The 18,685-nt window shown below is 40.0% G+C and overlaps 1 protein-coding gene across 1 annotated transcript in view; it reads left to right on the forward strand.

Moving 5' to 3' along the window:
- The first annotated feature begins 5,242 nt into the window (after window positions 1-5,242).
- LOC124128448 overlaps window positions 5,243-18,685 on the forward strand; it is a 102,494-nt gene continuing 89,051 nt past the window's right edge. The window contains exon 1 of the mRNA XM_048391362.1: window positions 5,243-5,977. The gene's annotated coding sequence lies outside the window, so the exon portion shown is untranslated. The remainder of the gene's footprint in view (window positions 5,978-18,685) is intronic.

Here is an 18,685-nt window from a genome sequence, read left to right on the forward strand (position 1 = left end):
GCGTAAATGTGGGCCTGTTGGATGTTACATAAAACATTCATCTTGAGCGGGATGGTAGTTCGAGTTGGATTAGCATGTTAACTATATGATCTTCTTTAGGCAGAGAATGCCGCGCATGAATGTATTGATGAAATTCCTAGGTACATGGGGCCTTTTCGTCCCCAGGAATACCCACAGTGGAGACTTCAATGGGGATAGGGTGTACACAATGTGCTACCTGGTAGATTGTGTGTCATCAGACCGGACAACGTTGGTCTTTGACTGATTGTGGCGTAAAACACACTTATTCATTTACTTATATCGGAAATTGAATGTTCATCTTAATTGTTATTGTTGAACATGTAATTAATATATTTTTAAAGAAATAAAACAGTGACATAATAACTACAACTTTATGTGAGCGCGAGTAGCTTTTTTGGAGTGAGATGAATAAGTCTTATAAAGTTGTAAGCTTCTTCACAACCGTGTAACTATGAATTGACTTTATTGGGTAATCAAAAAAGAGATAGGACATAAAATAGCCAAATTTCATACGATTTCACTTGTCCACCATCTTGGATGCAAGGCGAAAACATTTCAGCGCGTTTGAAGCCACTGAGAATGCCCCCTGCAGAGTTGGACGAACATTCTGCGGTGGCGCGGCTGAGTTGACCAGAGGCTATCAGCAGTATTTCCTGTCCAGGTTATTTAGGTCAGTTGTGTGTGTGTGTGTGTGTGTGTGTGTGCGTGCGTGCGTGCGTGCGTGCGTGCGTGCGTGCGTGCGTGTGTGTGTGTGTGTGTGTGTGTGCGTGTGCGCGCGCGCGCGTTTGGGTGTGTGCGTGTTTGCGTGCGTGCGTTGGGGGGCGGGGGGAGCGTGGGGGGTGAGATTGGGGGGATAGATGATAGATATAGCAACAAGTAAGGTCATCTTGAGTGGGAGGGTATTCGCAGATGGATTAGCATATGAACTATGATTCTCTTTAGGCAGAAAATGAGGATCCACGATGTTCGACCGGGTAGAAGTGTGTTATCAAACCTCACAGCATTGGTTTCTTGACTGACTGTAGCGTCAAAACAAACTCATTCATTTACTTGAACTGAATGTTCATCTTAATTGTTATGGATAGTCACGGAGCCATGATCCAGAGTACAGGGTGTCATTAGATAGAAATAAACTAAGTTATAATAGGATTACCAGAAAAACGGGGTTTTACACACAAGCCAATAAACTTCGCTCATTTACACCAGAGTAAGTCAGTACAAGATTGAAAACTGCCCCATAATTATGTATGACATGCTTGTCGGGTATTGCTACATATATATGTGAAAACAAAGTTATTAAAATGAAGAGCAAAACTGATGAAAGTTAACAATAAACGTGTATACGTGTTATATCGTCACTGCAAACATAATGATTGTTTGTCTTTAGTATTAACATTCAAATACGTTATATCTGTATTAGCGATATTGTCTTTGTTCTACCGGTGAGTCAGCGTTAGCCGTACTATCTCGTAGTATAATTGTATTTCTGAAGACATCACGATACAGTTTTTACGATGCATCACGTCTGCACTAGCGCTTGATAACAGCCTTGTGTTTGGGTGTTTCAGTGGTTTAAATCGCTGCTCTTGATATTGTTGATTAAACTTTGATACTATGAACAATATAATGTTATGTGAGAGGTTGACTTTAGAACGGTAACATACTAATAGTATATAGGATGACATAAACAGAACAATGAGAAGTTCGTCCAGATTAGTGTATAGGCAACATTTAATAATTAAAATAATTACATTCAACAACTCCCCTTTTAAGTCCATTTTCCTGACTTATATGCAAGAACAATCGGCCGGAATACAATGTATAGTTCTTGTCCACTTCCATATGACTATATAGCATACAATAAGCTATCGGGTCCCGTTTAGATCGGTTTGGGTGGCAGCCTAGATAGCCATAGAATAGTTTCATCTTGGAATCTCCCATATCACTGGGGATACTCTTCAATTTAAATGGAGTTACTCGTTACGATTCCGAACCTTCACGTGACTGTGTTTATGAACCATTGTCAAATAGTGGTGACATTAAATCTAGGAAACAATACGCGAAATCGCGCATGCACAGAACGGAAAATTTGGTCAAGGCATTAAGTAATCCGCATGCGCAGAACGATTGATTTCAGTACTTCCGCTAAGCGCTTCGAGTACAGCGTCAAACGCGGGCCTGTAATCTAAATCTGACCAATGAAAACTGAGAAGTAGAAATACCGGTAGACGCTGTTGCTTGATTGACAATGTCAATCAAGAAAGGGAGGAGCTTAACGCTATCGTCCTCTCCCAGTAAATTCCGATGTCAAATAACGACGTTATTTGGACGGAAAAACGATGGTTTAAAAACGTCCAAATAACGTCGTTTTTCCGTCCAATGACCATATACGGAAAAAAACGACGTTTTCGTGTTTGCAGTATACTGAACCTTATTTCCGGAGCAACCAAGAAGTTATAACTGAATCTGAGTCTATAAGCGCATCATTAGATACATCAATTCAGAGAATACGTGAAACTTTAGATCGCTGGACTAATAGAGTTTCGGGTCGGGGTGTGGATAAAATCGATAGTTTATATTAAGATATAGCAAATTATATGCCTTTCCAAGGAGGATCTTATAAAGATTTACCATCGTATTATAAAAAGAAAACAACTATAATAAATGTAAAAAATAAAGGCGATGACTGTTTCAGAATGATGGCAAGATCTGCATTGTTCCCCGCAGATTCTAAAATTGCAAATAGACCTTCTCTCTATCCCCGACACGACGGACTCAACCTTGGTGGTATAGACGAACCTACACCAATCTCGCAAATTGATAAGGCAGAAAAGCAAAATAATTTAGCTATAAATGTTTACGGACATTCTCCTGAAGGAATTGTTGTACACAGGATAAGCTCCGCTCCAGAGCATATTCCCAGAATCAATTCATTTCTGATTGAAAAGATGGTGAATATGATTATACGTGGATAAAGAGTTTAAGCAGGCTATTAAGCGATCAAACAAAGCATAAGAAAAAACATATTTTTGTGAAAGATGCCTGCATGGGTGGGTACACCAGACAAGATCTATTAGAAGCGCATAAAGAAGACTGCAGAGGTGTTGGACAGACAGACAGATCGATATGTCTAAAGAAGGTAAAAATATATTGAAATTTGAACATTATTGTAATCAAATGTCAGTACCGTACATAATTTACGCTGCCTTCGAAGCACTTATTAAACCGATAGAAAATACCGAACACAATACTGAATGTAGTTTTACGTTCAAAACTCAAGAACATATTCCTCGTGGGTTTGGATATGTAGTTGTAAGGTATGATGGGAAAACAAACCCGACCGTGATTTACAGAGGTCCCTATGCAGCGGGAAAGTTCCTATAATATTTACAAATCGAAGAGAGAATAATCAGAGAAAATTTATCTCGTAAAAAACCCATGTGTATGACAAGGGATGATTGGAGGGCCTATAAGAAGTCAACGATTTGTCATGTTTGTAATAAACCCCTGAATGGGGATTCCGTAAGAGATCATTGCTACGTCACGGGTAATTATTGGTGAGCCGCACATAACGAGTGTAACTTGAAACTAAAAATGAATTCTCAAACAATACCCATCCGAGTTGTGTTTCACAACCTTAGGGGATATGATTCTCATCCCATCATTCAAGCTATCCCAAAGACTGACGGTGGCTTAACGTACATTCCTAATAATATGGAAAAATACATATCATTCTCGTTGACTAAAACTATACATTATACGGAGAAAGGGTGGGAAAGCTAGAATAAAGCAAAGTAATGGGCTTAGATTCATAGACTCCGTACAGTTTCTGTTGTCTTCCCTGGACAATGTAGCTAATGCGAACAATCCCGATGACTTTGCGATAACAAATCAATATACCGACAGGTTAACACGGCATTTGTTGTTGAGAAAAGGTATATATCCTTACGATTATATGGATGATTGGTCCAGATTCGATGAAACTAAATTACCACCCCTTGAATCATTCTATAGTAACTTAACAAAATTTAAAATAACCGATGCCGATTATGAACACGCTCTGACGGTTCTAATTAGGTTGTAATGAGTATTCTTGACTTGTCAAAACACTTAATGTATGACTTTTATTACAACGAACTTAAGAAGCAATACGGCGATAGATGCGAGGTGTTATATACCGATACTGATTCCTTGTTGATGGAAATACAAACCGAGGATGTATATAAAGATATGGCAGAAAAAATAGATATGTACGACACGAGCGATTACCAAAAAGATAATCCACTGCACAGCGTGGTAAATAAAAAGGTATTAGGTAAGATGAAGAATGAATGTGCTGGGACCCCTATAGCGGAGTATGTAGGATTAAGACCTAAGATGTATTCTATGAAGGAGTCTGATAATGGGAAGATAAGAAAAGCTAAGGATGTTAAGAAGTATGTTGTGAAAAAGCATATCAAACACTAACAGTATAAAGAAGCATTATTCAATGGTAGAACATTCAAACACGAGACGAACACTTTAAGAAGTGACAATAACAGGATATATGGATTAAGAATGAACAAGACATCATTATCCCCCTTAAATACAAAGAGATTGATTGATAATGATGCTGTAACTAACTATGCTTATGGTTATGGCAGTAATACTGTATCGTTTGGAACTATGAGCAACTCTTCTCGTACAAATCCCCTGCCCGGTCCATCTTTAAGATATTAAAGAATAGGCTCTTCTTCTTTCATAACCAACCGACTATATTAATGTTATATATCTTAAGAGACTAAATCGGATCGGTTTCCAATATCCTTGTGGGCTATAGTAAATTTTATCCATTATTACTTAATATTGTTGATTCTTTTAATACGAATCATGATGATCGTTGAATCACATCATCACTTTTTGCATGAAGAATTCCCTCTGTAGTAGCAGTATAGGTATATATATCTGGCTCCAGTATTGTTGCGGCAGAATACCCAGTACCTATACTACTTACTCAGTTACGCAGCGAAAAATAGTTCTATGGATATATATAACATAATCTGAAAATATGTCAACATCAACATAATTTTATTCTCTGAAGAAATTGACAAACAAAATTTGGGATTAATCAAATTTTAAAAATAGGTCACAGGAACGTGAACCAAAATATATACATCCCCTCGTTGCACCAAGATGAGGTCAACCTTCACGCGCGGATTTATTTATGACGTCACATAAGCTTTAAAGAGGTGCATTTCGAGTCGAACGGGAGCATGAGGATGAAATTTATACCTACTGCTGTTGAAAATGAAGTTTATGGAACAGTTATGGAAAACACCCCGACGCATGAACCCTTCCATGGCACCAGCTAATTGGGAATATGACTGATTTATGAATGTGTTGCTTGTGTTTGGATAATCGCGAACCAATTCGAACAATGTGGAATGGACTGGTGGGGATTGAACGGAGTGCTCTGAAACTTGTGTGTTTTGTGTTAATTTTCAACGTCAGGGTCTGTTATATTTGGAGTTTGTGATTTGTCGTGTGTGCTGTAATACTTTGCTTAGCTGGTGTTTCTTGTCACCTGAGATGGGCCTACTGTATGACCTGATGCCAGTCTTCGTTTCTGTGCCCCGTCAGCCGCCGCTTCTCGGCCTCAAATGCACGGAGAAGGTCCGCCAACTCAGAAACCGGAATGGTAATTCCGTCTGCAGATATTGGGAGTAGTGCACTTTACAGATCCAATTAGCGCTGTTGGGGCTTGGCTAATTAGTGCGTTAATTGGCCGACGCTCTACCACTGGACCACAAGCGCTATAACATGTAATCAGTGCTCGTTTAACGGTAAACAGTTACATGCGCATGCGTGTGACATCACGGTCCGCCCTCCCATTAGTCTTTTTTTTGGAAACCACACCCGCCATTGTTTATGTCAACATGACCGACCAATCGGATTAACCGGATTAACGCTTGAAAAGGTAAGAATGTATGGCCTACCCTTGCCCTAAGCAAGCTAACGGGCCGCGCGCAGGCAGCATTACACAATTGGGCCAATGCTGGCTGAGCGTTGCCAGTATCGCCAGTGCCCGCTCTCGCAGCACTGACCCATCCATCAGCCGGACAACGTGTGCCAGCCAATGCCAGATAACAACTCGGCTGGGTTCCGCTCACACCCTCGCCAGGCGACAGTAGCCCCATACAGTGCCACGCTTTTATCCGTAATCTGCCCTGAACACTCAAAGCTGATATTAAGGATGATATATATATATATATATATATATATATATATATATATATATATATATATATATATTGTTTGGTCATGAGTACTAAAATAAGGAATTTATCCCTCTGGTAATTATTTAGAGAACTCATATTATTATAGTAAGGAATAACTGTTTGTGTATCACTTTACCGCGGATCACGCTAACGGTTACAGTCCATTCTACAAGTCGGTCATTCTTCCTGTTGACATCTTTGTCTCCGAATTTGTCCATTTCAACAACAGTAAGTATGATTTCATCAATCTACAGATTCCTCTAAACAGATTACCGCTTTGGTGTAAAATAAGTATAATCTCCGTAATGATCAGAACGAAGAAAGAGCTATTAATGAGATAATTAATTTCATGAAATCTGATATACTGGCGCCATAGTAAAAAAGTGTGGTGTGTACATTGGTCTACTTTTGTTCGTGTAAATATCTGTGAATGTAGTTTAAAAGTCATAGTTTCTCATGTAATAGTTTCATATTTCTATACCTCAAGATATGCTTTGAACTCAAAATAGCTAGGCTATACTGCGAAATAATGTTATTTTCTTGAAAACAAATATATTACCGATAACCAATATTATTAAACTTCATTCATAATCCGCAACAACACTTCATTCAAACTTAAATGTTCGTTCGTTCGTGTTCTGTTATTTTATCTACAAATTCTATGTTAGCTGTCTCCATAATCCGAATATGTAATTGAAACTACACGATGCATGTTTTACATATATCGTATTCAACGTAATAAGCGCCCAGGGAGATCTCAAAATTAGAAATAGGGGGCTCTTATTATAACATAATTTTGGTGAAAACAGTTGAAAGATTGTAAATTCGTGGTTTATGCTGACAGCCCGAAATGATAAAAAAGAAAAGTATGTGCGTATTATACACGAAAAGATATATTTTCCAGAATTTAACTGCCCATAATTAAGGGTGCATATAACACACGAGTGCGTATAATAAACGAATAAATAAGTCTTGTGTACATTGATCGGAAGGGGTGCTAATTAGGATTGTTCAGTAGCCAATATATTAGCAAATATATTGTACCGTTATATATAGTGATATCTTTTATAGTTGTATGCTAGTTTTAAATATTAATCTGTGATATTCTAGTAATTTTACTGTCCATCGTTGACAGCTTTTTATGTTGTATACATTTATGTATTATTAATGTACTTCTCGTCACGATATGGCTGAAATACTGCCGATGTGACGTTAAATCATAACTCACTCACTCGCAGTGGGCGCTTATTAGAGAGGGGCGCTTATTACGTCGAAAACGGTAGGTCTAACAACTTGGTGTCATCGGGGGTATGACCGCTGCAGTCACGGTGAGACGTTCTTAATTCGCCTCAATATGTTTCTTGATAATTGCTAAGACATGAAACTGTCTTGAAAACAACTTGAAACAATGTAACATTTATTTTTAGCCTTTCAGTGTAAAACGTGGCAATTCTTGTGCAATTCAATGCATGGAACTGTTTGTGTGAAGTAATTAACACCATTTTAGTAGCTTCTGTCTTGTCAAGTATGTTGCAGAAGCCACCCGAAAGAACCCACTGGCCACAACAACCAACAATGAAATAGAAGATAATTTTAGAAGATGAAACTGTGGTTTCGCGGTGCCCCTGACAGGGACGGGGGCAGAAAAGAGGGGATCCTAAAGTCCTTACAGAAGAAGGCACCGGCTATTCCTGGTGGAGAGTAGCTTGCGGAACCAGACTAGGAAAACTTTAAACTAGAGACATTTAGTTTATAACTGTGTTCACATTCACATCATTAATGTTCTGTGAGGCATATTTATTCAAATATTAGCTATTTACATGTAAATAAACAAGGAGATGGTTCACCCTGTTGTTTGTTACATTTTTCTGACTATGCAGGACTTCCTGAACTGGATTTGCATTATATAGTTTTATGGTAGACTGACTAAAAATTTCTTTAGTTCATAGCTTTTGTTTTGATTGACCCGCTGTTCTTACATCTCTTAGACCTTTGATTCAGATTTTGTTTTTTTTCAAACAAAATAGAAAAAAACAACCTGACAATCTACATTTAAAGTCACTGAAAAATAATCATTGATAATTCCTATATAGCAAAATATGTAATAAATTCAGTTGCCATCTTAAATATCCATTCATTCACACCAGCATGATCAAATTTGTAATTCAATTTTAAACACTGAGGTGAGCCTGCTAATGAGTTTCTCTGAAATCATTATAAGTTCTTCACGGACGCATGCTTGACTGTGGACTACTGACCATAGTTTGAAATGACAGGAAAGGTAATTTTAAACTTGCCAACATTGGGCCAACATTGGGCCAATGGTGGCTGACAAATGGCAACCAGTGATGGGCCAATGCTGCCCCATCGTTGATAAACAACATTGGCGCATTGCCGGCAAACGACATTGGCGCAATGTTTATTGCGCCATTGGCCCACTGTTGGCCCAATTGTGTAATGCTGCCTGGCCTAAGGACCGAAAAGAGATGTTGGATCGTAAAGATGTGTAAGTTTCCCTAAAACCGAAAAGGGGTGTTGGATCGTGAAGCGAGAGTCACTGGGGCGTGAGCCACGGTAACGGTATAGCGAGAGAGCGGACGCGCTATATCGCGGTAATGGAGCGAGATGGGAGAGCACGGCCTGTGCCCGGCATTGTTGGTTGGTTGGTTGGTTTGTTGTTTAACGCCGCACTCAGCAATATTCCAGCTATATGACGGCGGTCTGTAAATAATCAAGTCTGGCCCAGACAATCCAGTGATTAACACCATGAGCATCGATGCACGCCATTGGGATCGATGACATGCATCAACCAAGTCAGTGAGCTTGACCACCCGTTCCCGTTAGTCGCCTTTTACGACAAGCATAGTCACCTTTTACGGCAAGCATGGGTTGCTGAAGACCTATTCTATCCCCGAATCTTCACGGGTCAAACTGCATTGTAAAACAGGTAGGTAAGGTTTCTTTTGTTTTTTAATTTCAGTATCTTTCCCTTACCTTTTTATGTTTTACGGTTTCTCATTATTTTCCCTGATACAATATATATAGTGAATCGGGTTTTAGCTTTGGGTTGATCAGGAGCAGTCGCTTTGATCTGTGTCGGCGGCACCATCTGAGCAGGGTAAAACATTGTTTTCATTCGCAATTGTCTTGGTGCTAGATTCCTGTCATTTCGAAAACAAGGCATCAAAGTCAGTATCTCTTAATAAATCAATTTCATTCACCTCAGTAATTTTACTGAATTTATTTTCTTCACTTGCGTTATTAGTATAAATAATTGATAGATAGCCATTCCATATCCAAATCACCGTAAGGACAAACCATTTTGTTTCATCTAGCAGCTAGAGACATTAAACACAAGAACCAAAGTATTTATTTATTTTTAGAAAGATGAAATGTTACAAGAACAGGAAAAATACTTAATTAATTATATTGCTGATAAATGCAGGGATTAAAAAGAAAATAGAAAAACGAGTTGATTGTAAACACCGATCGAGAATTCGGAGAAACCCCGGAAAGTAGTTCCGGCAAAAGCTCACACGATCAATTTCTCAAAAAGCTTTTCTCTTCGTTCACAATATCAGATCACTCCAAATATCAGATCACGTGACTACCCCTTCAGTCAAGCAGCATGAAAGAAACAGTGTAAACTTTATGGCATGAAATTATTTAAGAACTGACTTTCGCTTTGTGTGAGTTGCAAGCTCCGACGTTCATACAGTTTGGCCCTCACTCTATGAAGGTACATACTCCAATGAACTCGCACAAAAGTGAAAGTCAATTCTTATAATTTTTGTTTCACTATTTTGTACGTCAAACGGTCTGGATCTATACTCAATACTTAATACGTGTGACTTCATGTTTACACTGACAGCCATACAACAACCAGCTGTATCAGCTGGAAAACAATAGTTCCTCAAAACGAGAGGTGACATGCACGTATGTATGCTCAATATGCTCTACAGGAAGAACTTTTGTAGTTTCTTTCCAACAAAGAGACTTAGTCTCCGAAATCTTCTATTACACAATATCCTTCTTGACACTAAAAATAGAAAAGCTAGCTTGAGCTGGCTAGACATGCTTTTGTATGTGTTTCTAGATATTTTTTTGTTCATACAATAAATATATTCCCCGGTCGTGGTGTGAAATAGAGCTAGCTAGAACTGGCTAGACATGCTTTTGTACGCGTTTCTAGAATTTTTTTTTCTCATAAAATAAATATATTCCACGGTCATGGTGCAGGACTACTGAAGACTGTCACTGTTAGCCTAGACGCGGATCGAGTCGATACTTTGATAGTGTTGAAGTGCATATCTTCGATTTGTTCACCAAGGTTTGGTCGTAGCGAGGATATTCGTAAACGATCACGCAGTCAAACTGTCTGACGTTGCTCAATGTATACTGAAACGCTGAGTATAAGATTAAAAGGTCTAAATGATCAGAAAGAACGCTTCTGTATGTACTCATGCAAGTGAATTCCCAGGGTAGTCCGTCAGTGTTTACGTCATTTCAAGAACACGGTCTCGTGAAAAACGTATGAGCGTCAAATTGTGACGTGTGTACACTTATGAACGTCAAATTCGCGGCCACGTGCTCGATCTCTCGTTCAATGGAAAAGCCGTATATCGTGTAAACTTCAAATTAAAAAAAAAAATTATTAATAAAGTCACGAAGATGGTTTCTTTAAAAATTAATGTCTTTACGCATCACAATTAATGATATTAAAACACAAGACAGTGTCAAATAACGATTTTCTGTACCAGAATTTGCATGTGAAATATGTGAGGAGGGTTTTGGAAAATCCAAAATGGCTGTTACCGACGGTATACGGTCTCATATAACCATTTTGGATTTTTACTGACGGTATACGGGCTCATGTGGGGTTAGTAGTTCTGCTCTCTGATTGGTCAATCTCACTTTGAGGCATAATAAGTGGGTGTTTCGATACTTGTTTGACGTAGTACAGCGTCTGTTGATTTAGGACCTACACATCACTGTTCTTCACCATCAGTCTCAAACCTACATCTGTGTTGAAAATACTTCCTAATTATATTCATTTATTTTTACTTAGTTCCCGTGTCATGTTACTGATGTGGTCAAACAGCCTCATGTTATAAACATAACCAAGTTATCGTGACATTCTACCAGTTGATAACAATGTTTAACCCACATTCAGCTGACACGCCCTGATATAATTGAACCGAACGCTTTCAGTTTCACCTTTTGTTAATTACCTGGTTTGACCGCTACAATCGCCACCTCTGTCACCATTCCTTCATAACATGGCTTGACCACGCTAATCGCCAATTGTTTTGCAGGAAACACCCAGAGGCGACGGCGGGGACCATTGCTCATTATGTCAATCACTGGTTTGTATGGTCCAGTCTCGAGTGTTTGCAGGCAGCCCGCATATAGCTGAAATAGCGCGAAGTGCGGCCTTCAACAACAAACAAACAAACACTATATATGTGGCCTTCTAATAATTATAGGAGGTAATAAGTTAATACCTAAAGATATGTTATACTTATAGCCTGCTAGTATCGTGCACGTGAGGGGCGGTCGGGTAGCCTAGTGGTTAAAGCGTTGGCTCGTCACGCCGAAGACCCAGGTTCGATTCCCGACATGGGTACAATGTGTGAAGCCCATTTCTGGTGTATATTTCCGTGATATTGCTGGAATATTGCTAAAAGCGGCGTAAAACCATACTCAATCACTCACTCACTCGTGCACGTGACATGGCAACACACAATACAACCCGACACGTGACCTTATATAGCTGTTCTTTAGTTTTTCCGTTTGCTATTGTCTCAAAGCGTACACCTAATTTCTGAATAAATTGAAAACAATATGCGGCGGTACCTGGCGTTCCATGGTTCACAGTGAAACAAAGCAATACCACAACTCCAATGTTGCACAGGCGTCTAAAGTACATGTGTACTGTAGGTGTTATACCGCTGTCTGTGACGTCAATCAACAAAAGTACGTACGATCCTTTCTCGGGAAATTCATATCTAATAATGTACAATACCTCAGTATCTAAAAGGAAGAAAGAACATAATTTCTCAGAAAACATAAATACTCTTCCTTGTTGCGTTTAATCACAGGGAGACACAGCATTCCTTCCGTCCTGTTACAACGTCACAGTGTCAACACTGGAGTATAATGGTACACTGTCTTACACCGTCAACTCATAGTTCAACCCACTACCGACACCTGTAACTCATAGTACACCCTACTGGAGACACATGTAACTCATAGTACACCCTACTGGAGACACATGTAACTCATAGTACACCCTACTGGAGACACCTGTAACTCATAGTACACCCTACTGGAGACACCTGTAACTCATAGTACACCCTACTGGAGACATATGTAATTCATAGTACACCCTACTAGAGACACATGTAACTCATAGTACACACTACTAGAGACACATGTAACTCAAAGTACACCCTACTGGAGACACCTGTAACTCATAGTACACCCTACTAGAGACACATGTAACTCACAGTAAACCCTACTAGAGACACATGTAACTCACAGTAAACCCTACTAGAGACACATGTAACTCATAGTACACCCTACTGGAGACACATGTAACTCATAGTACACCCTACTGGAGACACATGTAACTCATAGTACACCCTACTAGAGACACATGTAACTCATAGTACACCCTACTAGAGACACATGTAACTCACAGTAAACCCTACTAGAGACACATGTAACTCACAGTAAACCCTACTAGAGACACATGTAACTCATAGTACACCCTACTGGAGACACCTGTAACTCATAGTACACCCTACTGGAGACACATGTAACTCATAGTACACCCTACTGGAGACACCTGTAACTCATAGTACACCCTACTGGAGACATATGTAACTCATAGTACACCCTACTAGAGACACATGTAACTCATAGTACACACTACTAGAGACACATGTAACTCATAGTACACCCTACTGGAGACACATGTAACTCATAGTACACCCTACTAGAGACACATGTAACTCATACTACACCCAACTAGAGACACATGTAACTCATAGTACACGCTACTAGAGACACATGTAACTCACAGTAAACCCTACTAGAGACACATGTAACTCATAGTACACCCTACTGGAGACACATGTAACTCATAGTACACCCTACTAGAGACACATGTAACTCATGGTACACCCTACTAGAGACACATGTAACTCACAGTTAACCCTACTAGAGACACATGTAACTCACAGTAAACCCTACTAGAGACACATGTAACTCATAGTACACCCTACTGGAGACACATGTAACTCATAGTACACCCTACTAGAGACACATGTAACTCATAGTACACACTACTAGAGACACATGTAACTCATAGTACACCCTACTAGAGACACATGTAACTCATACTACACCCAACTAGAGACACATGTAACTCATAGTACACACTACTAGAGACACATGTAACTCACAGTAAACCCTACTAGAGACACATGTAACTCATAGTACACCCTACTGGAGACACATGTAACTCATAGTACACCCTACTAGAGACACATGTAACTCATGGTACACCCTACTAGAGACACATGTAACTCACAGTAAACCCTACTAGAGACACATGTAACTCACAGTAAACCCTACTAGAGACACATGTAACTCATAGTACACCCTACTGGAGACACATGTAACTCATAGTACACCCTACTAGAGACACATGTAACTCATAGTACACACTACTAGAGACACATGTAACTCATAGTACACACTACTAGAGACACATGTAACTCATAGTACACCCTACTGGAGACACATGTAACTCATAGTACACCCTACTAGAGACACATGTAACTCACAGTACACCCTACTAGAGACACATGTAACTCATAGTGCACACTACTAGAGACACATGTAACTCATAGTACACACTACTAGAGACACATGTAACTCATAGTACACCCTACTGGAGACACATGTAACTCATAGTACACCCTACTAGAGACACATGTAACTCACAGTACACCCTACTAGAGACACATGTAACTCATAGTACACCCTACTAGAGACACATGTAACTCACAGTACACCCTACTAGAGACACATGTAACTCATAGTACACACTACTAGAGACACATGTAACTCATAGTACACACTACTAGAGACACATGTAACTCATAGTACACCCTACTGGAGACACATGTAACTCATAGTACACCCTGCTAGAGACACCTTTAACTCATAGTACACCCTACTAGAGACACATGTAACTCACAGTAAACCCTACTAGAGACACATGTAACTCATAGTGCACCCCATAAGTGACACATGTAACTCATAGGAAACCCTACTAGTGACACATGTATCTCATAGGAAACCCTACAAGAAACACATGTAGCTCACAGTAAACTCAACTAGAGACACATGTAACTCATAGTACACCCTGCTAGAGACACATGTAACTCATAGTACACCCTACTGGAGACACCTGTAACTCATAGTACACCCTACTAGAGACACATGTAACTCACAGTAAACCCTACTAGAGACACATGTAACTCACAGTAAACCCTACTAGAGACACATGTAACTCATAGTACACCCTACTGGAGACACATGTAACTCATAGTACACCCTACTGGAGACACATGTAACTCATAGTACACCCTACTAGAGACACATGTAACTCATAGTACACCCTACTAGAGACACATGTAACTCACAGTAAACCCTACTAGAGACACATGTAACTCACAGTAAACCCTACTAGAGACACATGTAACTCATAGTACACCCTACTGGAGACACCTGTAACTCATAGTACACCCTACTGGAGACACATGTAACTCATAGTACACCCTACTGGAGACACCTGTAACTCATAGTACACCCTACTGGAGACATATGTAACTCATAGTACACCCTACTAGAGACACATGTAACTCATAGTACACACTACTAGAGACACCTGTAACTCATAGTACACCCTACTAGAGACACATGTAACTCACAGTAAACCCTACTAGAGACACATGTAACTCACAGTAAACCCTACTAGAGACACATGTAACTCATAGTACACCCTACTGGAGACACATGTAACTCATAGTACACCCTACTAGAGACACATGTAACTCATACTACACCCAACTAGAGACACATGTAACTCATAGTACACACTACTAGAGACACATGTAACTCACAGTACACACTACTAGAGACACATGTAACTCACAGTAAACCCTACTAGAGACACATGTAACTCATAGTACACCCTACTGGAGACACATGTAACTCATAGTACACCCTACTAGAGACACATGTAACTCATGGTACACCCTACTAGAGACACATGTAACTCACAGTAAACCCTACTAGAGACACATGTAACTCACAGTAAACCCTACTAGAGACACATGTAACTCATACTACACCCTACTGGAGACACATGTAACTCATAGTACACCCTACTAGAGACACATGTAACTCATAGTACACACTACTAGAGACACATGTAACTCATAGTACACACTACTAGAGACACATGTAACTCATAGTACACCCTACTGGAGACACATGTAACTCATAGTACACCCTACTAGAGACACATGTAACTCACAGTACACCCTACTAGAGACACATGTAACTCATAGTGCACACTACTAGAGACACATGTAACTCATAGTACACACTACTAGAGACACATGTAACTCATAGTACACCCTACTGGAGACACATGTAACTCATAGTACACCCTACTAGAGACACATGTAACTCACAGTACACCCTACTAGAGACACATGTAACTCATAGTACACACTACTAGAGACACATGTAACTCATAGTACACCCTACTGGAGACACATGTAACTCATAGTACAGCCTACTAGAGACACATGTAACTCACAGTACACCCTACTAGAGACACATGTAACTCATAGTACACACTACTAGAGACACATGTAACTCATAGTACACACTACTAGAGACACATGTAACTCATAGTACACCCTACTGGAGACACATGTAACTCATAGTACACCCTGCTAGAGACACCTTTAACTCATAGTACACCCTACTAGAGACACATGTAACTCATAGTGCATCCCATAACCGACACATGTAACTCATAGGAAACCCTACTAGTGACACATGTATCTCATAGGAAACCCTACAAGAAACACATGTAGCTCACAGTAAACTCAACTAGAGACACATGTAACTCATAGTACACCCTGCTAGAGACACATGTAACTCATAGTACACCCTGCTAGAGACACATGTAACTCATGGTACATCCGGCTAGAGACACATGTAACTCATGGTACACCCTGCTAGAGACACATGTAACTCATGGTACATCCGGCTAGAGACACATGTAACTCATAGTACACCCTGCTAGAGACACATGTAACTCATGGTACACCCCATTTGTGACACCTGTAACTTATAGTACACCCCATTAGTGACACCTGTAACTCATAGTACACCCAACTGGTGGCACCTGTAACTCAGAAAACACCTGGCCAACTAGAAGGCAACATTTGTAACAATTAGATCAATTAGTTATATCTGTTTACAAGACACCAGGGAGCTAGGTTCTCTGACGAGCAATGATAAGATAGTTACGTGCGCTTCAAGGAGCTGTCTTTCAAAGTGACATTGACAGTAATTGAGTTTGTGAATGAATGGCGTTCGGCCTGTAAGAAATCGAATCAGACGAGCCAGTGATTGATACTATGAGCAACGTTAACAACCCACGTCGTCGGGGCACGATGAGACGCAATCAAGTAACTCGCGTCTACAGACAAGTACAGGTAGGTGAGGGGATCTAGTATAACCCCGGACCCGTGAAGATCCGGGATAGCTTAGGTCCCCATGCTTGCAATCAAGCAACTCGCGTCTACAGACAAGTACAGGTAGGTGAGGGGATCTAGTATAACCCCGGACCCGTGAAGATCCGGGGTAGCAAAGGTCTTCAGCAACCCATGCTAAAAGGCGACTGTGCTTGTCGTATAACGGGATTGGGACTGCCGACATGTAGCTGGATTATTGCCGCGCGTTAACAACAAACATCAACATCATATCACTGCAGTAGTGTTCAGCAAATTTTACTTTTTCTGAAATATTATCAGTTATGGTGTCTCAAGTTGCCGGATACGGTGTCATATTAGGTTATCAGAAACATATTTAGCGAGGCGAATTTTCTGCTAACCTAATATTACACTGTACATGACAACTAAAGACACCATAACGAATTTATTATGCCGAAAAGTTTACACTATTTGGTGCCACTATCGCACATGTCATGTCAAAATGAAAACTTGACACTTACTTAAGAATTGACCTTCACTTTGTGTGAGTTCATTGGAGTATGAACCTTCATAGAGTGAGGGCCAAACTGTATGAACGTCGGAGCTTGCGACAAAGGATGTAGGCCAAGATCTAGACACAATTTTATTTAGTACGTGTGACTTCATGTTTACACTGACAGCCATACAACAACCAGCTGTATCGCGGAATAAAATAGTTCCTCAAAAAGAGAGGTGACATGAGCGTATGGATGCACAACTTGCTCTTTAGAATAATCTTACACAACTCATGTGTTCAAATAAGATCTCATTAGATGAGAAAGGTCTATAATTATAAAGAACTACCCCAGTAAGTCAGTCATAATGACAGCGCGTCGTCATACATTTACATCAAGTACAAGACGTCAAAATGGCCGACACAATAAACGTGACAGGAGAGATTTCGGAAGTTGTTAATGAATCTGTGACGGTTACATGTGTTAGTCATCATTGATCAACTGGTCGATCATTGAAAGGTGATAAAAGATGCGTCAAACAGACACTAGTGAGTGAGTATGGGTTTACGCCGCTTTTAGCAATATTCCTGCATGTACCCATGTCGAAAATCGAACCCGGGTCTTCGGCGTGACGACCGAATGCTTTACCTACTAGGCTACCCGACCGCCCCTATCCTAGACACGGATCGAGTCGATACTACGATAGTTTGGATAAGTATTTCTTCGTTTGTTCACTAGGACGGGCCGTAGCGAGGATATTCGTGAACAATTATGCAGTCAAGCTCTCTGATGTTTCTGAATGTATACTGAAACGCTTAGACCAAGATTAAAGGTTCTAATTGATCAGAAAGAACGTTCGTGTATGTTTTCGTGCAAGTGAATTCCCAGGGTTTTCCCCATGAATGTGGAAGTAGTACCTCAGTGTTTACGTAATTTCAAGAACACGGTCTCATGAAAAACGTATGGACGTCAAATTGTGACGTCCATACACTTATGAACGTCAAATTCGCGGTCATGTGACCGACCCCTCGTCCAATGGAAAAGCCGTATATCGCGTAAACTTCAAATTAATAAATTATAACGGTATAAACGTCAGGACCAGTTT

The sequence above is a fragment of the Haliotis rufescens genome, unplaced genomic scaffold (genome assembly GCF_023055435.1).
Source record: "Haliotis rufescens isolate VD_foot unplaced genomic scaffold, xgHalRufe1.0.p SCAF_10, whole genome shotgun sequence".
NCBI classification, from domain to species: Eukaryota; Metazoa; Mollusca; class Gastropoda; order Lepetellida; family Haliotidae; genus Haliotis; species Haliotis rufescens.